At 38.9% G+C, this 17,346-nt stretch overlaps 1 protein-coding gene across 1 annotated transcript in view; it reads right to left on the bottom strand.

Annotated features, from left to right (window-relative positions):
* Nucleotides 1–17,346, bottom strand: part of LOC122800026 (LON peptidase N-terminal domain and RING finger protein 1-like) — a 770,380-nt gene that overhangs the window by 438,428 nt on the left and 314,606 nt on the right. The window lies entirely within an intron of this gene.

The following is a 17,346-nucleotide window of genomic DNA, read 5'->3' as shown; positions in this document are numbered from 1 at the left end:
CATGCTGGGGGACAGGTACATAACCCAGTGAGTGGACATGTAATGCAATATATGTCGCAAACATAACAGAGCACCTCACTGGCCCTTTTCAAGAGAAATCTGGATGAGTGGATGGGGAATTTAACTGTCAACCCAACATGATGCTATGCAGGTAGGTAGATGCGCGGCCAAACCAATCCAGTAAACAACAAAAGGCCAGCAATATGCGATCCAGAAGTAACAAAAAGAAAATAATTAGATCAAATACATATAGATGGCTGAATAATAACCCTTTATTAGACAGACCGGTTTCGGCAACCAATGCCTTCTTCAGTGTATGAACAATTCACCAAAAATGCAATCCATTTATAGACACACCCCACCTGAGAGACAGATGGAAAATGCAACCAATATATATTTAAAGAGAAAGAACCCAAAATATAAACTGCAGTAATGCATGATAGTAAGTGCAATCTTGACTTGACAATATGTAGTAATCCCCAGGGATGGCACAAAATACTTACTCACAAAGAACAACATTGGATCATTACATTGGATGAATTATATAACATTAATTGAAAAATAAAGAATAGAAAATATGTTATGAACTAACCCACACACACACTGAATTATATAACATAAATGTAAATAGTATAATATAACTTATGGTGTAGTTATGCTGAGAACATATATCATGCATGCTGTCATAACCATAAAAAGCATCACATCCAAAGCATGAAAAAAAGTGCGATGAATGTTCCAACAGAAAACATGTGGTTAGCAATTGATGATGTAGCCAAATTGGAAAATCCATGCTTAGTCCAATGTTCCAATATAGTTCCTTCAGCTGTGATCGAAGCAGGTATGTCGATATGCCTTTGGCTGTCCTTCATCGGATCCTATATGACACATTAGAAAAACTTATAAAAAATATGGGAGATAGAGGTAAACAGATTACTATAAACCAATATTCATAATTATTCATGATGTAAATGAGATATATAAATCATTATGTATAAACATAAAACATAAACTGTACCAACCTATATCCTCATATTTACAAATGGTCATTTAGTCCAGGAGGGAACAGAGCATCCAGTGTAATGATCCAATGTTGTTCTTTGTGAGTAAGTATTTTGTGCCATCCCTGGGGATTACTACGGTCCCCCAGAATTCTATCTATAATTACAAAAGAAAATTGTGCTTCAGGATGTTTCAAAATGTGCCGATATAAGGCATTAGTTTCCTTCCTGGTTTTAATGTCTGATCTATGTTCGTTGATGCGTGTTCTGAGTGGTCTAGAAGTTTGGCCTACATAAAAAGCTTGACACCGACATGTTGCCAGATAGACCACCCAACTGCTGCTACAGTTGCCAAATATTCTGCATTGGTACACTTTACTGGTATTGCGACTTGTAAATTCCTTACTTTTATTAATTTGTTTACATGAACCACAATGGCCACAAGGGAATGTACCCACTAATAGATCCCCTGACATAGTCATTTGTTGGTGTATCGCTCCTCCACTTTCTATATGTTTAAAATGTGAAAAGAGGGAGCCAAGAGTTCTGCCTCTCCAATAGAAGTGGCATTGTTGATCCATTATTGTTCTCAAAAATTCATTGGCCATAAGAATATTCCAATGTCTATTAATGATACCCTTGATAGCATTAGAATTTCTGCCAAAGGTGGTGACAAACCGAATGATATTCATAGAGCAATCCCTAATTTTAGATTGATATTGTAACAAAGAGAGAGAGAGGCAGAACTCTTGGCTCCCTCTTTTCACATTTTAAACATATAGAAAGTGGGGGAGCGATACACCAACAAATGACTATGTCAGGGGATATATTAGTGGGTACATTCCCCTTGTGGCCATTGTGGTTCATGTAAACAAATTAATAAAAGTAAGGAATTTACAAGTCGCAATACCAGTAAAGTGTACCAATGCAGAATATTTGGCAACTGTAGCAGCAATTGGGTGGTCTATCTGGCAACATGTCGGTGTCAAGCTTTTTATGTAGGCCAAACTTCTAGACCACTCAGAACACGCATCAACGAACATAGATCAGACATTAAAACCAGGAAGGAAACTAATGCCTCATATAGGCACATTTTGAAACATCCTGAAACACAATTTTCTTTTGTAATTATAGACAGAATTCTGGGGGACCGTAGTAATCCCCAGGGATGGCACAAAATACTTACTCACAAAGAACAACATTGGATCATTACATTGGGTGCTCTATTCCCTCCTGGACTAAATGACCATTTGTAAATATGAGGATATAGGTTGGTACAGTTTATGCTTTATGTTTATATATAATGATTTATATATCTCATTTACATCATGAATAATTATGAATATTGGTTTATAGTAATCTGTTTGCCTCTATCTCCCATACTTTTTATAAGTTTTTCTAATGTGTCATATAGGATCAGATGAAGGACAGCCAAAGGCATATCGACATACCTGCTTCGATCACAGCTGAAGGAACTATATTGGAACATTGGACTAAGCATGGATTTTCCAGTTTGGCTACATCATCAATTGCTAACCACATGTGTTCTGTTGGAACATTCATCGCACTTTTTTTCATGCTTTGGATGTGATGCTTTTTATGGTTATGACAGCATGCATGATATATGTTCTCAGCATAACTACACCATAAGTTACATTATACTATTTACATTTATGTTATATAATTCAATGTGTGGGGGTTAGTTCATAACATATTTTCTATTTTTTATTTTTCAATTTTCAATGATGTACCTATTTATATGTTATATTTGTTGCATATTGTCAAGTCAAGATTGCACTTACTATCATGCATTACTGCAGTTTATATTTTGGGCTATTTCTCTTTAAATATATACTGGTTGCATTTTCCATCTGTCTCTCAGGTGGGATGTGTCTATAAATGGATTGCATTTTTGGTGAATTGTTCATACACTGAAGAAGGCATTGGTTGCCGAAACCGGTCTGTCTAATAAAGGGTTATTATTCAGCCATCTATATGTATTTGATCTAATTATTTTCTTTTTGTTACTTCTGGATCGCATATTGCTGGCCTTTTGTTGTTTACTGGATTGGTTTGGCCGCGCATCTACCTACCTGCATAGCATCATGTTGGGTTGTGCTTTCTTAGCTATGCTGTAGGACGGGTCTGGAAGTTATCGTTATCGAGTACACGGGAATCCTCCCCTGACATATATAGCTTTTTGGAATCATTTGGCTATTTCACCTGTGAGTATAGGAAAATAGTATGTATGCAACCAACGATTGAATGATATTTTCAAATTCCTTGTCATTGGATTTGTGACTTCTTTGGACATTGGTTTATTGCTTATCTTGGTGGCGTTTGTGGATTCCTATGGGGCCTACGCAACACATGTTTAAATGAGCAGTTGTTGTTTCCAGGACCACACATCCAAGGTTTGATTTGGCTTGAATATATGTAACAAAGGGTTGGTGTAGTGTTTTATTGAAGCAGGAGGTTATATTGGATTGTCGGGGAATTTGAAATGCTTGTTTGAACCATTAAGAGCTTCAGTCACATTTTTTCCACTTTACAAAACAACTGGTGGGTAAAATTACAGATTTCTATGCTGTTGGATGACCTTAACGTAATTGGAGGCACTTCAGGCTGTCGTATATTTTGGATCAGTACAAAGTGTGATAAACTGTTTGATCTTCGACAAAGCGGGGTTGGTGCTGTGTTTTATGGAACAAAGTGGTTACATCGGACTGCTTAGCTATTTCAATTGTCTGTTTAACTAACTGGGTGCTACAGTCGAACTCTCGCCATTTACATATCATAACTGGTCGGGGAACTATGAATGTCCATGCTTAATGTAACTGGAGGAACATCAGACGGTGGTGGATTTCGGACAAGCACAAAGAGCAAGATTTGTATGTTTGGGACACTAGTGACTTTTGGTTTATATTGATCGTTTTGTTTACAACAACAGCAAGCTGGTGATCAGTTGGTACATCAGATTGTGTAGAGCTTTTTTTGGTGAACAAGACACAAAGTTGTTGGTGGGATGATACAGCTTGTTTGGGACTATTAATATTTTTCAATATATGTTTTTCCAACTTATTCATATGTATATGTCATCTTACATTTGTAAGGATGCATTTTTAACAACGTTTTACATCTCTTATGTCAAGGACTGCCCACCACTATCGGGAACACCTTTCTTGTGCGAGATTATTTTTCCCCATACTATGTTATCTTTCTATTATGTTGGTCATAAATAATATTTCTCTGTGTGCGTATACATATATCAGGATTTGTAGCATGTTTCTTGGGGGCCAAGTATACTATTTTGAACCATTACAGTTTTGAATACGTATTTTTTAATACGGTTCTCACAAATACAAGTACAATACATTTTACCATTTAAGTATTATAGTATTGGCATACATCTGGTCTATTTGTTATTATAGGCATTATTACCATTGTATGTTTTTTACATCAACATATCAGTCTTGGATATACCTTATCAGTTCTTACCCTGGGCACTGACGGTTTTAGCAAGCATAATTGTGGTGCAGTTGTAGGCCTAATAATTCATTTGTGTCACTTAGTGTTGTGGTGTCGATTGTTCTCTAACATCATATTGACTTTGGCCATTTATTGGGCCTATCTATACACTTGCATTGTTCCTGATGTTTGCATGATAGACCTACATCTTAAGAGGTCATCAATACTGAACTCAAAGTTGAATATACTGCATATACATATTTCTGTTTTCTGTTTTAACATATGACATCTTCTCTTGTGGTGCTGGCTCTGTATTTTTTCCTCTTTGTACAATAATTTTTTGATAGTCAGTAGGGAATCATGATGTGATACAGGGACTGATACCCATCATCACTATATATTATTATTGAATATTGATTCTCTATTATAGTGTTTTATCTTGGTTTGTGGTCTCTGTCTTTTGGCTTATATCATATATCTAGCATGGACCCAGACAGTATCTTAACTGGATTGTGTGCCGATTGGGGGGATATTGGGGTTTTTGGTATCCATGCCTCGCCAGGCAGCAATTCCAATGAATCAGGGGAACAATCATCCATGAATTGTGAATTGGCATTTAATTCCCTTTCCAAGGGTCTTAAAAACCTAAGATCAAACATATGGCACTTACGTTTGTTCCGGGCATATCTACATAAAAACATAGCCCCTAGGGGTCTCAGAATTCGGCTACAACCATTGGTTGGCAGACAAGAAGACAGATTATCTGATGAGTGGCGTGAAGCCTTAGAGAAAGGGTCCATGCTTTTTGTCAACATACTGGCCCAATATTATGAACGCATGATTGATATTAATCTCCAGGAAGTCAAAACTATGTGTTGAGATTGCAAAAGATTTGAGTCTCAATCCACATTTCAAGACTCTATTAATAAATTATCACAGGAACTCACAAACCATGATAAAATTACTAAAGATAGAAAAATAAAATTTTAAAAGAGACTATATGGACTACCAAAGGGGGCATCCTTTTGACTCCCAGAGAACAGTGAGATTTATGGGTACCAGTTCTGGTTCTACATCTAATGTTCCCAGTAACAATTTTAATAAAAAAAGACCACGGTCTATTTTGAAAAACAGGGATCAAACAAGTGCCAGCACATTAGGGGAGGATTCCTCATGTACCGATTATGATACTTCCAGTAACAAGAATTCACCACATAGATAAAAATCGAATAGAGCTATCCCTTTAGCTATGGTCCCAGGCGTAGGGGTGGACGCAAACACAAAAGTGGCAAACATGCCCAATTCCCTCGAGGGATTGATCCAGAATTTTCTAACCTAAACCAGGGGGTCAATCAAAATGTTTTGAATTTGTCTAAAGAAACATTGTCTGTACAGCATTTACAACTTCTGAATAAAGGTTTAGGTTTTATCCCTGGTTTTTTTTGCAATGAATATAGCACTGTCACTGATGTTATGAGCTTCTGTCGTAACCTGAATTTGAAATTGTTTTTTGCAGACAGAGACTCTCAAAGAACTGATGAGTTTAGATTCATTAAGTCTGATTTTCAACCACCTATGCACAAACATGTTTCTGTTTTTATGCAAGCGGTCCTTAGGGACCTACACTTTGAACATAGGGAATATGACATAATGAGATCTAATCTTTCAACACAGGAATCTACTGCACTTAATGAGCTAAGGGAGAACCAAAATATTGCCATCCTTCCAGCAGATAAGGGGGGAGCCGTGGTTGTGATGGATATGAGTTCATATTTGAATGAGGGCCAATCTCAACTGTCTGATAAAAGATGCTATATGTACATGGCCTATGATCCTACCACTCATTTCAAACAGGAAATAGACACTTTTCTGAATCTTGCCCTTGAGGAGGGCATCATAACCAAAAATTGTGTTTTTCAGTTAACAGTCAAGGATCCTCAGAAACAAATCTTATATTTACTTCCAAAAATACACAATTCCATTACAAATCCTCCAGGCAGACCAATTGTATCTGGAATTGGGTCCTTGACGGAGCCTTTATCTGCCTTTCTCACTCAATATCTTAAACCACTGTTGTGTTTTGTCAGGGCTAGATTGCAGGATATGACCCAATTTCTACAGATTATACAGGATTGTCAACATGAGCCGGGGTGGCTCATGTGCTCATTGGATGTTAAGGCCCTATATACTAGCATTCCACACTGGGCTGGCCTACAGGCCCTACAATATTGGTTGGATAGGGCTGCTTTATACTCCCCAGGGTTTAATACACTGCTTATCTGCAGGACAGAACATGTCCTCAATAAGAATGTCTTTTATTTTCAAGGACAATGCTATTGGCAACTGCAGGGTACGGCGATGGGGGCATTCTTTGCTCCCATTTATGCCGATTTATTCATGGCATTCTTTGAGGAATGCATGATCTATGATCCACTACACAATATCTATCTGGTAGAGATAGATATTTGGCGCAGGTACTTGGATGATTGCTGGATGGTGTGGCGGGCAGATGTCAGGTATTTACAGGAATTAATTGAATATCTCAATCAAAATGTATGGGGAATTGAGTTTACGGTAACACATGATCTTCAAAGCATTAATTTTTTGGATGTTACCGTTACTAGAAACACAGACCATACGTTGAACACGAGATCTTATCCCAAATACCCTCAATACAACACTTTGTTGCATGCTTCTAGCATGCACCCAGGCCACACCATCCGCAACATCCCTAAGTCCCAATTTATGCGTATCAAATGCCTGAGCTCGACACCGGGTGATTTTGATAGGGATGGCTTGGGTCTTTATCATAGGTTTGCCAACAGGGGTTATAGACATCAAGACATTCTTAATGCCTGGAATTGGACTAATAATATGGAGAGAAAAACTTTGTTACAATATCAATCTAAAATTAGGGAATGATCTACGAATATCATTCGGTTTGTCACCACCTTTGGCAGAAATTCTAATGCTATCAAGGGTATCATTAATAGACATTGGAATATTCTTATGGCCAATGAATATTTGAGAACAATATTGGATCAACAATGCCATTTCTCCTACAGGAGAGGCAGAACTCTTGGCTCCCTCTTTTTCACATTTTAAACATATAGAAAGTGGGGGAGCGATACACCATCAAATGACTATGTCAGGGGATATATTAGTGGGTACGTTCCCTTGTGGCCATTGTGGTTCATGTAAAAAATTAATAAAAGTAAGGAATTTACAAGTTGCAATACCAGTAAAGTGTACCAATGCAGAATATTTGGCAACTGTAGCAGCAGTTGGGTGGTCTATCTGGCAACATGTCGGTGTCAAGCTTTTTATGTAGGCCAAACTTCTAGACTACTCAGAACACGCATCAACGAACATAGATCAGACATTAAAACCAGGAAGGAAACTAATGCCTTATATAGGCACATTTTGAAACATCCTGAAGCACAATTTTCTTTTGTAATTATAGATAGAATTCTGGGGTACCGTAGTAATCCCCAGGGATGGCACAAAATACTTACTCACAAAGAACAACATTGGATCATTACATTGGGTGCTCTATTCCCTCCTGGACTAAATGACCATTTGTAAATATGAGGATATAGGTTGGTACAGTTTATGCTTTATGTTTATACATAATGATTTATATATCTCATTTACATCATGAATAATTATGAATATTGGTTTATAGTAATCTGTTTGCCTCTATCTCCCATATTTTTTATAAGTTTTTCTAATGTGTCATATAGGATCAGATGAAGGACAGCCAAAGGCATATCGACATACCTGCTTTGATCACAGCTGAAGGAACTATATTGGAACATTGGACTAAGCATGGATTTTCCAATTTGGCTACATCATCAATTGCTAACCACATGTTTTCTGTTGGAACATTCATCGCACTTTTTTTCATGCTTTGGATGTGAAGCCTTTTATGGTTATGACAGCATGCATGATATATGTTCTCAGCATAACTACACCATAAGTTACATTATACTATTTACATTTATGTTATATAATTCAATGTGTGGGGGTTAGTTCATAACATATTTTCTATTTTTTATTTTTCAATTTTCAATGATGTACCTATTTATATGTTATATTTGTTACATATTGTCAAGTCAAGATTGCACTTACTATCATGCATTACTGCAGTTTATATTTTGGGTTCTTTCTCTTTAAATATATATTGGTTGCATGTTCCATCTGTCTCTCAGGTGGGGTGTGTCTATAAATGGATTGCATTTTTGGTGAATTGTTCATACACTGAAGAAGGCATTGGTTGCCGAAACCGGTCTGTCTAATAAAGGGTTATTATTCAGCCATCTATATGTATTTGATCTAATTATTTTCTTTTTGTTACTTCTGGATCGCATATTGCTGGCCTTTTGTTGTTTACTGGATTGGTTTGGCCGCACATCTACCTACCTGCATAGCATCATGTTGGGTTGTGCCTTCTTAGCTATGCTGTAGGACGGGTCTGGAAGCTATCGTTATCGAGTACAGGGGAATCCTCCCCTGACATATATAGCTTTTTGGAATCATTTGGCTATTTCACCTGTGAGTATAGGAAAATAGTATGTATGCAACCAACGATTGAATGATATTTTCGAATTCCTTGTCATTGGATTTGTGACTTCTTTGGACATTGGTTTATTGCTTATCTTGGTGGCGTTTGTGGATTCCTATGGGGCCTACGCAACACATGTTTAAATGAGCAGTTGTTGTTTCCAGTACCACACATCCAAGGTTTGATTTGGCTTGAATATATGTAACGAAGGGTTGGTGTAGTGTTTTATTGAAGCAGGAGGTTATATTGGATTGTCGGGGAATTTGAAATGCTTGTTTGAACCATTGAGAGCTTCAGTCACATTTTTTCCACTTTACAAAACAACTGGTGGGTAAAATTACAGATTTCTATGCTGTTGGATGACCTTAACGTAATTGGAGGCACTTCAGGCTGTCGTATAATTTGGATCAGTACAAAGTGTGATAAGCTGTTTGATCTTCGACAAAGTGGGGTTGGTGCTGTGTTTTATGGAACAAAGTGGTTACATCGGACTGCTTAGCTATTTCAATTGTCTGTTTAACTAACTGGGTGCTTCAGTCGAACTCTCGCCATTTACATATAATAACTGGTTGGGGAACTATGAATGTCCATGCTTAATGTAACTGGAGGAACATCAGACGGTGGTGGATTTCGGACAAGCACAAAGAGCAAGATTTGTATGTTTGGGACACTAGTGACTTTTGGTTTATATTGATCGTTTTGTTTACAACAACAGCAAGCTGGTGATCAGTTGGTACATCAGATTGTGTAGAGCTTTTTTTGGTGAACAAGACACAAAGTTGTTGGTGGGATGATACAGCTTGTTTGGGACTATTAATATTTTTCAATATATGTTTTTCCAACTTATTCATATGTATATGTCATCTTACATTTGTAAGGATGCATTTTTAACAACGTTTTACATCTCTTATGTCAAGGAATGCCCACCACTATCGGGAACACCTTTCTTGTGCGAGATTATTTTTCCCCATACTATGTTATCTTTCTATTATGTTGGTCATAAATAATATTTCTCTGTGTGCGTATACATATATCAGGATTTGTAGCATGTTTCTTGGGGGCCAAGTATACTATTTTAAACCATTACAGTTTTGAATATGTATTTTTTAATACGGTTCTCACAAATACAAGTACAATACATTTTACCATTTAAGTATTATAGTATTGGCATACATCTGGTCTATTTGTTATTATAGGCATTATTACCATTGTATGTTTTTTACATCAACATATCAGTCTTGGATATACCTTATCAGTTCTTACCCTGGGCACTGACGGTTTTAGCAAGCATAATTGTGGTGCAGTTGTAGGCCTAATAATTAATTTGTGTCACTTAGTGTTGTGGTGTCGATTGTTCTCTAACATCATATTGACTTTGGCCATTTATTGGGCCTATCTATACACTTGCATTGTTCCTGATGTTTGCATGATAGACCTACATCTTAAGAGGTCATCAATACTGATCTCAAAGTTGAATATACTGCATATACATATTTCTGTTTTCTGTTTTAACATATGACATCTTCTCTTGTGGTGCTGGCTCTGTATTTTTTCCTCTTTGTACAATAATTTTCTGATAGTCAGTAGGGAATCTTGATGTGATACAGGGGCTGATACCCATCATCACTATATATTATTATTGAATATTGATTCTCTATTATAGTGTTTTATCTTGGTTTGTGGTCTCTGTCTTTTGGCTTATATCATATATCTAGCATGGACCTAGACAGTATCTTAACTGGATTGTGTGCCGATTGGGAGGATATTGGGGTTTTTGGTATCCATGCCTCGCCAGGCAGCAATTCCAATGAATCAGGGGAACAATCGGCCATGAATTGTGAATTGGCATTTAATTCCCTTTCCAAGGGTCTTAAAAACCTAAGATCAAACATATGGCACTTACGTTTGTTCCAGGCATATCTACATAAAAACATAGCCCCTAGGGGTCTCAGAATTCGGCTACAACCATTGGTTGGCAGACAAGAAGACAGATTATCTAATGAGTGGCGTGAAGCCTTACAGAAAGGGTCCATGCTTTTTGTCAACATACTGGCCCAATATTATGAACACATGATTGATATTAATCTCCAGGAAGTCAAAACTATGTGTTGAGATTGCAAAAGATTTGAGTCTCAATCCACATTTCAAGACTCTATTAATAAATTATCACAGGAACTCACAAACCATGATAAAATTACTAAAGATAGAAAAATAAAAGTTTAAAAGAGACTATCTGGACTACCAAAGGGGGCGTCCTTTTGACTCCCAGAGAACAGTGAGATTTATGGGTACCAGTTCTGGTTCTACATCTAATGTTCCCAGTAACAATTTTAATAAAAAAAGACCACGGTCTATTTTGAAAAACAGGGATCAAACAAGTGCCAGCACATCAGGGGAGGATTCCTCATGTACCGATTATGATAGTTCCAGTAACAAGGATTCACCACATAGATAAAAATCGAACAGAGCTATCCCTTTAGATATGGTCCCAGGCGTAGGGGTGGACGCAAACACAAAAGTGGCAAACATGCCCAATTCCCTCGAGGGATTGATCCAGAATTTTCTAACCTAAACCAGGGGGGTCAATCAAAATGTTTTGAATTTGTCTAAAGAAACATTGTCTGTACAGCATTTACAACTTCTGAATAAAGGTTTAGGTTTTATCATTGCTTTTTTTGCAATGAATATAGCACTGTCACTGATGTTATGAGCTTCTGTCATAACCTGAATTTGAAATTGTTGTTTGCAGACAGAGACTCTCAAAGAACTGATGAGTTTAGATTCATTAAGTCTGATTTTCAACCACCTATGCACAAACATGTTTCTGTTTTTATGCAAGCGGTCCTTAGGGACCTACACTTTGAACATAGGGAATATGACATAATGAGATCTAATCTTTCAACACAGGAATCTACTGCACTTAATGAGCTAAGGGAGAACCAAAATATTGCCATCCTTCCAGCAGATAAGGGAGGAGCCGTGGTTGTGATGGATATGAGTTCATATTTGAATGAGGGCCAATCTCAACTGTCTGATAAAAGATGCTATATGTACATGGCCTATGATCCTACCATTCATTTCAAACAGGAAATAGACACTTTTCTGAATCTTGCCCTTGAGGAGGGCATCATAACCAAAAATTGTGTTTTTCAGTTAACAGTCAAGGATCCTCAGAAACAAATCTTATATTTACTTCCAAAAATACACAAGTCCATTACAAATCCTCCGGGCAGACCGATTGTATCTGGAATTGGGTCCTTGACGGAGCCTTTATCTGCCTTTCTCACTCAATATCTTAAACCACTGTTGTGTTTTGTCAGGGCTAGATTGCAGGATACGACCCAATTTCTACAGATTATACAGGATTGTCAACTTGAGCCGGGGTGGCTCATGTGCTCATTGGATGTTAAGGCCCTATATACTAGCATTCCACACTGGGCTGGCCTACAGGCCCTACAATATTGGTTGGATAGGGCTGCTTTATACTCCCCAGGGTTCAATACACTGCTTATCTGCAGGACAGAACATGTCCTCAATAAGAATGTCTTTTATTTTCAAGGACAATGCTATTGGCAACTGCAGGGTATGGCGATGGGGGCATCCTTTGCTCCCATTTATGCTGATTTATTCATGGCATTCTTTGAGGAATGCATGATCTATGATCCACTACACAATATCTATCTGGTAGAAATAGATATTTGGCGCAGGTACTTGGATGATTGCTGGATGGTGTGGCGGGCAGATGTCAGGTATTTATAGGAATTCATTGAATATCTCAATCAAAATGTATGGGGAATTGAGTTTACGGTAAAACACGATCTTCAAAGCATTAATTTTTTGGATGTTACCGTTACTAGAAACACAGTCCATACGTTGAACACGAGATCTTATCACAAATACCCTCAATACAACACTTTGTTGCATGCTTCTAGCATGCACCCAGGCCACACCATCCGCAACATCCCTAAGTCCCAATTTATGCGTATCAAACGCCTGAGCTTGACACCGAGTGATTTTGATAGGGATGGCTTGGGTCTTTATCATAGGTTTGCCAACAGGGGTTATAGACATCAAGACATTCTTAATGCCTGGAATTGGACTAATAATATGGAGAGAAAAACTTTGTTACAATATCAATCTAAAATTAGGGATTGCTCTACGAATATCATTCGGTTTGTCACCACCTTTGGCAGAAATTCTAATGCTATCAAGGGTATCATTAATAGACATTGGAATATTCTTATGGCCAATGAATATTTGAGAACAATATTGGATCAACAATGCCATTTCTCCTACAGGAGAGGCAGAACTCTTGGCTCCCTCTTTTTCACATTTTAAACATATAGAAAGTGGGGGAGTGATACACCAACAAATGACTATGTCAGGGGATATATTAGTGGGTACATTCCCTTGTGGCCATTGTGGTTCATGTAAACAAATTAATAAAAGTAAGGAATTTACAAGTTGCAATACCAGTAAAGTGTACCAATGCAGAATATTTGGCAACTGTAGCAGCAGTTGGGTGGTCTATCTGGCAACATGTCGGTGTCAAGCTTTTTATGTAGGCCAAACTTCTAGACTACTCAGAACACGCATCAACGAACATAGATCAGACAGTAAAACCAGGAAGGAAACTAATGCCTTATATAGGCACATTTTGAAACATCCTGAAGCACAATTTTCTTTTGTAATTATAGATAGAATTCTGGGGTACCGTAGTAATCCCCAGGGATGGCACAAAATACTTACTCACAAAGAACAACATTGGATCATTACATTGGGTGCTCTATTCCCTCCTGGACTAAATGACCATTTGTAAATATGAGGATATAGGTTGGTACAGTTTATACTTTATGTTTATACATAATGATTTATATATCTCATTTACATCATGAATAATTATGAATATTGGTTTATAGTAATCTGTTTGCCTCTATCTCCCATATTTTTATAAGTTTTTCTAATGTGTCATATAGGATCAGATGAAGGACAGCCAAAGGCATATCGACATACCTGCTTCGATCACAGCTGAAGGAACTATATTGGAACATTGGACTAAGCATGGATTTTCCAGTTTGGCTACATCATCAATTACTAACCACATGTTTTCTGTTGGAACATTCATCACACTTTTTTTCATGCTTTGGATGTGATGCCTTTTATGGTTATGACAGCATGCATGATATATGTTCTCAGCATAACTACACCATAAGTTACATTATACTATTTACATTTATGTTATATAATTCAGTGTGTGGGGGTTAGTTCATAACATATTTTCTATTTTTTATTTTTCAATTTTCAATGATATACCTATTTATATGTTATATTTGTTACATATTGTCAAGTCAAGATTGCACTTACTATCATGCATTACTGCAGTTTATATTTTGGGTTCTTTCTCTTTAAATATATACTGGTTGCATTTTCCATCTGTCTCTCAGGTGGGGTGTGTCTATAAATGGATTGCATTTTTGGTGAATTGTTCATACACTGAAGAAGGCATTGGTTGCCGAAACCGGTCTGTCTAATAAAGGGTTATTATTCAGCCATCTATATGTATTTGATCTAATTATTTTCTTTTTGTTACTTCTGGATCGCATATTGCTGGCCTTTTGTTGTTTACTGAATTTAACTGTCACCCTGGCCATCACTCAAGTGGCAATGGGTGATAGATGCACTGGGAAAAAATGGCAGGTCATATGATGCCAGGGTACTCCCATGGGCTAGGCTTGTCATGGCTCCATGCCCATTAGCCTGGTACACACCTTTGAATGCATGACTCTAGCAATCTCAGTCCTGCCAAATGTGTGTGTGTGTGTGTGTGTGTGTGTGTGTGTGTGTGTGTGTGTGTGTGTGTGTGTGTGTGTGTGTGCATGTGCAAGACCAGTATCCCAAGTGTGTGTGTTTGAGTGAGGAATATATCCAATGACCAAGTATTACAATTGTAGGCCACCGTACTCCCAGCACATGCCCTATGTTTTACAGTACGAGGGCAGCTTTGTACATCAACCATAGAGGTATCTGTACACACTCTGTAGACCTATAAGCCCTGTGCTATGTACAACAGCTATGTAACAGTATGGCATGACCAGCTAGAGAGGCAGGGCTCTTAATCACAGTAATGGCACACTTGTGTGTGTGCATTGGTGTGAGTATTGGCACACGTGTGTGTGTGCATTGGTGTGTATAGCAGTGTTTGGGAGTGTGTACACTCGTGCATGATATTAGTATGAGACCTGTCACACCCACTACACCACCCATTGCCATACCTTACAAGGGCACATGAAGTTACTCATTATACATGTACTTTGGAAACTCAACACACTATGAGCTCTGTGCTACCTGTGATAACTGCATAATATTATACTACCACTAACTAGATGAGTAGGGATTTCAAATCCAACACTGGTAATTGTGTGTGTGTGTGTGTGTGTGTGTGTGTGTGTGTGTGTGTGTGTGTGTGTGTGTGTGTGTGTGAGAGAGAGAGCAGTATTCTCTGTGTGTTAGGTCAACACAATACCCTCTGGGTGTGTGTTCCACCCACTACACTTACCATTGTCCACTGTACAAAAGCTGCTGATGTCAGCCACCATACACTTACCTGTATACACCCCTCAGCCCTATAAGCTACATGGCACATGCAAAAACAGTTATATAGACCTGTTAATTGTGTACAGCTGTACCTTGGATATGACACACTCAATGTGTTACCACACTGCCATGCTGCTGACACACAGACACCTAGAAGACAAACAGAATACATTATGGGGAACACATTCTGTCAGTGTAAATAACAACAATAATGCATCATGGCTGGACAACTACACACTCTGACATGTAACCATTAAACAAGCTGGCTTATAAAACTTTACACAGCATTACATTGCTAAACTGTACTAAATTCACATCAGATCCATATTAGCATGTGCCTGCATTGATGATATGGATGACAGGGATGTGGCACAGGTATCATCATATGCACAGGGTGTGGTGTGGTTTTGCCAGAGGCCTAGGCTGGGCCATTTGGTTGACATCATGTGTGTGTGTTTGGGGGTTGTTCATTAAATGGGCCATGCAGAGGTGGTGTGTGTAAGTCTGGAGGTGACCTGGCTGTGATGGTGATGTGTGTGTGTGTATTGATGCACATAGTCATGCCATGTGGCTGCCCTACACAGGGGTATGTTGGACAGCTGTGGACCATACATGGCAGGGCATGCAGTTCACCATCTCCAGTCATGGACATGGGAACTGGGCCTGCCAGGGGACCCACTGGCATGACCAGGCATAAGGCCAGATGCAGTACTACTCCCCAATGGTGACTGCTCTCTGCTGGATCCGTGTCCCTGTTGGGACTGGCCAGGACCACGTGCCCATGGCCTGCTGCATTGGGGCATGGACAGCGACCCCCCCTGCAGTCATGCTGCTGGTACTGCCACTATGGGAGCGAGAAGGTGCATGGCCACATTGACCCTCAGCTGTTTGTGCTGCTGTCCTACGTCCACGTGGCTGACAGACAACTCCCACCACATGATCTATCATAGACATTCTATGTTCAAGGATTGGCATTCCACGGTCGAGGATTCCCACCATCTCACCCAACCATCTATCCATGACCTCAGCATAATAACGGTGGGCATCAGCATGATCATGGAGGTTGTCACGCATAGCAGGAAGAGTGGCATTCACGACCCTGAGAAGCTGTCTTGTGTTATGTTCACTACATGCTTGTGCCTCCATGATGGTCTGAAACATGTGTCTAGTGACACTTGCTGTGGCACTTGTGACAGGGGAATGACAGGCAGCAATCCACCTTCGAGCACTCCTGCCCGTCCACCTGTGTGGGACCTCGCCTGTAATCTGGCTATGGCTGATGTCTACAGACACACTTGCCATAGTCACCACACTTGCCTGTCCCATGCCACAACCCGCCAACTGTCCATTACCTATGACCACTGGTGATGGGGTATGTGCGGGCATTGTGACTGTGTGCAGGGATGGGGTGGACAGCAGTGGGATACCAACTAATGGCACATATTCAGCCACTGACAACCCCACCTGTGTCTCACTATGGCTATCATCATTGTCAAAGTCTGCGGAGACACATGACATCAGTTCCCAAGCGGGAGGGACCATGACCCCCATTGCCACCTGTGAGGGGAAAAACAAATGCAAATGAATACCTGTACATTTTGGTTGGCTGCCACACACACAAACACATACAGAACAGGTGGCACAAAGCTATTACACAGACCTCACATTACCCAAAAGGTGACATGCATGACACACAGCCCTCATCATCATGCATTACAG

Source organism: Protopterus annectens, chromosome 4.part0 (genome assembly GCF_019279795.1).
Source record: "Protopterus annectens isolate FY-2018-M chromosome 4.part0, PAN1.0, whole genome shotgun sequence".
Lineage (NCBI taxonomy): Eukaryota > Metazoa > Chordata > Ceratodontiformes > Protopteridae > Protopterus > Protopterus annectens.
The sequence above is the reverse complement of the archived record's forward strand: the minus strand, read 5'-3'. Positions and strand labels throughout refer to the sequence as shown.